The sequence below is a fragment of the Nicotiana sylvestris genome, chromosome 11 (genome assembly GCF_000393655.2).
Source record: "Nicotiana sylvestris chromosome 11, ASM39365v2, whole genome shotgun sequence".
NCBI lineage: Eukaryota > Viridiplantae > Streptophyta > Magnoliopsida > Solanales > Solanaceae > Nicotiana > Nicotiana sylvestris.
The window spans coordinates 118,335,225-118,341,432 of NC_091067.1; the positions used below are offsets into that span (position 1 = coordinate 118,335,225).

The 6,208-nt window shown below is 33.5% G+C and overlaps 1 non-coding gene across 1 annotated transcript; it reads left to right on the top strand.

Annotated features, from left to right (window-relative positions):
- Positions 1 to 475: 475 nt before the first annotated feature.
- LOC104246254 (uncharacterized) lies at positions 476 to 4,131 on the top strand. The gene is made up of 2 exons (XR_011403616.1): positions 476 to 586; positions 3,682 to 4,131. It is a non-coding gene; the product is annotated as an uncharacterized protein (transcript).
- The last annotated feature ends 2,077 nt before the right edge of the window (positions 4,132 to 6,208 follow it).

A 6,208-nucleotide genomic window follows, 5' to 3' on the forward strand; every position in this document is an offset into this window, starting at 1 on the left:
AATATTAGACTATATTTACCATAATATATTTTTTTACACGAATAATTATATGTTGTACTTTCAAGAGATATATCAATATCGACAACAAAAGTTCTAGCTATGGCAGAATAACCAAAGCATTATAAGGAAACATATACAAAAAAATATCATCTATAAAGAAGTGTTCGGTAAGATACCATTATATTAGATACCTTTAAATTACAATACATGACTAAAGTTGATCATTTATGTAAGTTCTGATGATATTCTTTTATTTTGAATTCACATATTATGTTAATGTAACAATATTTTTCGGTATTTAGATGATTGATGTAGTATTATACACATATAAAATTTCTCTTATTAATTAAATTTTATTGTTCCTTCGTATAAATAAATATTTAAACCATTATATATCATTATTAACGTGCAACGCAGTTTATAGATACTAGTAATCCAAGAAGAAGAAAAGAATGAAAAGAAAGAGGTTGAGATCCGACCCGGAAACTGACTCGGACCTGAAAACACTTCAAACAAAATTGTGGCAGGCATTGCTCGGTTCGCTTTCTAGAGGATTTTGCCATTCTGTTTTTTTCTTCATCTAGAGGTGAGTTTATTTTGGCTTTTCTCTCTCTGCCTTCTGATATTTTTAATTTTGATCTTGTTCCTTCGCTATACACTGCTCTCTCTTGTAATTTCCAAAAATTCAGTTCCCAATTTTGTGTCTAAGAGCCGCAGTATGTTTTTCGACGAATTGTGCTACTATATCTGATTTGGCGATTGAAACTGGAGTTTAATTTTAGATGACTGCAATCTTTAATGAACACACTAAAGTCCATTATTATCATTGAAGAATGCCCTTATCACCAGTTTTTTGCATATTGAGTTTGTGAATTGCAGTCAATTGAGGTAGCTGGTGTTTGGTGTAATCTTGAAAAGCAATGAGTGAAATTAATGTGTATTAGTAAGAGCAAGAGATATAGATTGGAATATAGAGAGTTGTAATGAGGGATAAAGCTAGTATTTTTTTTTTTTAATTTAGGATTGTTTGGTATAAAGGAAAATGTTTTCCATGAAAATAGTAGTCTAGTTCACTTCTTTTCGGTGTTTGTTTGGTGAGTGAAAAATATCTTTCAAAAAAATATTTATTAAAGATTGATGATAACTTTTGCAGATTGGATGGAATTTTATAAAATTATTGGGTATTAGAAATTGATAATAATGTCTTAAGTTTTGGTTGGAGCAAGTGATATAAAGCAAGAATTGAAATAGTTATAGAAGGAAAATGACTTCTCTCATACCTTTCCGATGGTAAGTGTTTTCCTTGAATAAAAATTTTGGTAACCAAATACCAAATAATGAGTTCTTCTTGGAAAATTAGTGATATCTCAAAAGGTAATGTCCATCTTGGTTTGGAAAATCTTTTCTCTTTGAAGTATTATTTACATATACTTATTATTTAGTAAATTATTTTACATTTAATTAGAGTCAAACTAATTGTTACTAGCCGTTAACTAGCCGTTGGAGCAACACCTAGATAAACATGGTCTTTGGAGAGCTTAAGACACACTTTCTAACACAACCTTCTAAATCTTCTTCTTCCTCCTATTCGTTGGGTTTCTTTGTAGAATTTTCTGCTAGTTCTGTTCCCAGTTTAATAACTGGAAGAGCTTGTTGAATCCCGGGGATACGTCTAATTTTATTCATTATGGTGTGGACGAAATATCCTTAAGGACAGTGTCCTTGGCACGCCTTAAGCTAAATCTTATTCTCCATAACCAATATTTTTCCAACATTTCCCATCCTACCACTTTGAGGTGAACAGTTTTGACATTTTGTATAACTAGTTGCGGAAAAATGATTTTAGTCATTACCGAACAATGCCTTTTCATAAGCAGACTTTTCAAGGACTCACTATCAAGAATCTATTTTTATGTTTTGTGTTAATGATGATCAGAGGTAGTTTTTAATTGGTTATAAGATTATTGGTATGGTGAGAATGTTGTCCGATTACTAGTTCTATGCTCTTCTCTTTCCTATTCTCGTAGTTTGTACTTTTTCGCACATCCTAAACCAACTCTTGAATGTGCACCAAGGAGCTGCTGAGATGGTATTACATAGTTACAACTTCAAAGAGAGTTCAGAATAGTATACATTCTGTAGTTTGAACGGACGCTAGTTACAGCTTAATTAGTACATTTTTCTCTAAGCTCTTTCATCATACAGCTTGTTACCCTTCTTTTAAACTTCCGAGATACTTTCAGCTTGTTATTGATATTGTGACATCAGATTCGACAGCAGTCCTTTTTGGATGCTTGGATTATCCCCGAGTCTGGTACCCCTTTTTACTAGTGTAAGTTTAGTGATAAGCCTTTGTGTCATGGATACATAAAACCTTATAAGTATGGAATGTTTTAGTCAAGAGAAAAAGAAAAGAAAGTCCTGAATTGGAAATTAAATAGCATTATTGACAATTCTAAAAGAGTAGATACGTCTAAACTAGGGAAAATGATGCAATTGGAGAATTTGTTGGTCTAAGAAGCTTTTTGTGGCTTACATCTTTTGAATCTGTGGGTTCATACTAATGAAAGCTCTAATAAGTGTGTTTTGAACAACTCCTGAGTCCTAACATTGATTGTGTTTGCATTTGTTAGATTGAGCGGGACAGAATAGTGCAGTCACTTGAAGCCTTATTGGCCATGGCCAATCATCTTAAATACCTTATATGGTATTTCTTTGCATGTGTTTTCATATTATTTAATGAAGATGGGAAACTCTATCTTCTGGTTCTTGTCAAATTGTTACTTAATATTTGTTTGTCACCCCTTTTGGATTTTTTGGCATGTTATTTTTTAGTCCATTTGCATGTTCCTCAACTTGCAACAGCGATCAGATTATAAAGAAACATTTCAATAATTCTGCGACAGATTATAAAGAATGACGTCACTTGAAGAACTCCAATTTTTTAGATAAAATTTGGGTGGGGGTGGAAGAAGACTGTATAATGAAAAATTGCATGTATATTTACTCCACAGCAAAACTTTAAAACTTTAACGAATTCTCTGAACTATGCAACCGGTGCCCAACTGCCCATTAGCTGTGAAGTGACTCAGATTTTAGTGAACGGTATATACAGGAACCAATTGACCGCCAACCAATCCAAGATGGTATTTTGGTAACCTATCTAAGCTCTTCGTTTTACGCAATTGGTCTGTTAGATTGAGTGTTGTATATGCATGAGCTAGTTGTTCTTCAAAAGTCATTGCAACATAGCCAGTAGAAAAGTGCTGATTGCTGAAAGTATAATAGAGTGACTGTTGTCACATGGTCACGATTCGTATCGGTCAATTATCCTGCTTAGAGAAATCTATGCGCATTGTCTTGCACTTTTGCACAATCTCTGAACAGGGTTAGTTTTCAAGGGTTGTAAAATTTAAGCATTTTTGTCCTTTAAGCCCTATATTTCTTACGTTAAGAAAAAGAAAGTTGGTATTGACTTTCTATACTGCTCTTGAAAGTGTTGAGACAGCTCCTTTGGGATGTTTAGATGTTCATTGTTTGGTGTCTTCAGCTTTGTTGAGATGCCTTATCCTTTTCCTTTAATGTTTGTTAAAACTTCCAAAGTACTGTTTATTTGTAATGCGTGTAACTTCGATACACAGAGCACCTTTTTGTCTCAGTACATTCTCTTGTTTGCATCAGCCATCAGGTTCTTGAAGTTGACGACTCATGGGAAATAAGGCAGCGAAACCGGAGAGAGATGAGGTGCTTTTGAAGATTGTCCCTCCTATAGATCAAGCATATGCTCGATGGCTTGCTCGGGATCTCGAGAGAATTTATGGCTTCACTCCAAGAAACCCTCGTGCTGTAAAGCCACCTGATCATTACATAGAATACATGCGCTTAAACGGATGGTTGGATGTCAGCTTAGATGACCCTGACCTAGCTCGTTTACTTAAATAATCAATCAACTGCAATTTGTATAAGTCATGTATAAACTTGAGCAAGTAGGAACCTTGGTTTCAAGTTGATGCTTATTTCTTTGTACTGTTATAATAATGGGATTCAGATATTAAGCAGTGGTATCAAATGCAACTACAGTGTACTTAAAACTGAAACTACCGAGAAGTATTACCATTTAAAGTTTCTTTCTTTTTTGTTTTGTTTTGTTTTGTTTTACATGTTAGTCTTTGGTAGAACTGTAAGTTGCTTTCATGATATCCATTGTCTGTATTAACTATTTTAATTGAATACACTTAATCCACTCCAGGAGAATATCTGTGACTTTATAAGTGTATAATCTGTTTATAACTACATTGAAAAGGGAAATTTTAAGAGAAATTTTCACAAACCACTATTGTTTAGTGGTTATTAGTTAGTTGTAGTTATCATTTACCATATTATTTTCTATAGCTATATTTTTAGATTTTTTAGAGTGTATTCGATCTATTTAAGCTATTGTATTTATGAATACAGTAACAAAACTCGGCGTGAAACAGGGGATTACAGCTAGACAATTATTGTATTCACGATACTTATTTGTGAATACAGTAACGTAAATAGCGCAATTCATGGTCTATTCAGCTATTTTTGAACGGAAAGTGAATCAATTAACATAATAGACTTCTAATATAACTCAACTAACTCAATTACATCACCCATAATCTGTATTTGACGCGAAATATGGTGAATTTTCAACCAATAAAATACGAGATTCATCTATAGTGCAAAAACCATATGAATATTGCAGATACATTTGAATACATATATATATATATATATATATATATATATATATATATATATATATATATATGAATACATAAATTATATTAATTAAAAAACATATGAATACATTCATGGAATACAACGAGACAGTGAATACAATAAAATACATGAAATACAGCGGGATACATTGAAATACAATGGGGGGAAAAGACAATGAATACAATGAAATACATGGAATTACAGCGAGATACATTTAAATACACTTAAAAAAAAGGTAACAGAATCTTCAAGTTGCTCAGCCCCAAACTCTGTCGTCTTTGTTCAAGAACAACCCTAATGTCGTCTCGTCGAGAGGGTCGCGATTCTGACTCTAGCGAGAGCAATAAACGAGATAAATAAAGAATTACCGAGCAGCACCAAGCACCGAAACGCCAATGGCAATGGCAATTCCGATGGCTGAGAAAGTGTAAGGAGCGATCTGTACCAAAGCTCGCGACCATGAGCTAGATGGATCCGCCATTGTTGAAGGGATTGGTTTCCACACAAAACGATCCTGATTTAGCTATTATACAATTTGCAATAAACAACCATAGTCCTCATTCTATTACAACTTCTAGGTATCCGGAATTGAGGAAACGGTGATTTTGGCTTGGCGTGAGAAGAAAGAGCGGAGATTCACCGATGATAGTGGTGGTGGCGGAGAAGCTTTCCAGGAGGAAGAACGATCGGCGGAGGAACTGATAAGAGAAAATCCATGAGTTTGTATTCATGGAGAAAACTGACGTTGAGAGGGGGGGTGGAGAAAAATTAAAAGAATGAGAGAAAAAAATAATATAAAGTGTATTTTATAGCTTAAGGGTAGGAGGATTACCATAAATAGATATTTGGCTATAAAAATCAAAAGGTAACTATGAAATATAATTTTTTTAAATAGTATTTATTTAAAATAAATAAAGTATCAATCTTTGCTATAGGAGGTAAAAATTCCCAAATTTGAACCAAAAAAGGGATAAAGAAAGAGAAGTAAAAGCCTAGAAGCCTCATTTGTGGTTGAAGGTTAACTCACTTCTATAATTGAGGTGGACGGTTCAAATTTCATCTCCTTTCCCGTTTTCTATCTCTCACGCGCCTGGCCATTGATGGTGAATAAAAAACGTAAGTTACACGTTTGGTCGGTCGGCCAAAATAATTACATCCGTTAGTCAAATATATAAAAGATATGTATAATATATATATATATTACAATAAATACAAAAAATATATATTTATCGGCCCTTTTTCATCAAGACAGTTGTCATAGCAGCCATTTTTGGTAGCGATAGTGGACTTTTTAAAGTGAAGAGAATAGATCTGAAGCAAAGAGGGAGTAGGCGGACAAATCTGGCCATGGCTACAGATTGAGCTCTTGGAAATCTGAAGCAGAGTCGTAGCAGCCATTTATTTATATTAACGTTTTTGCTTTTCTTCCCTTACAAGTCATAATTAATCCAATTATAAAGAG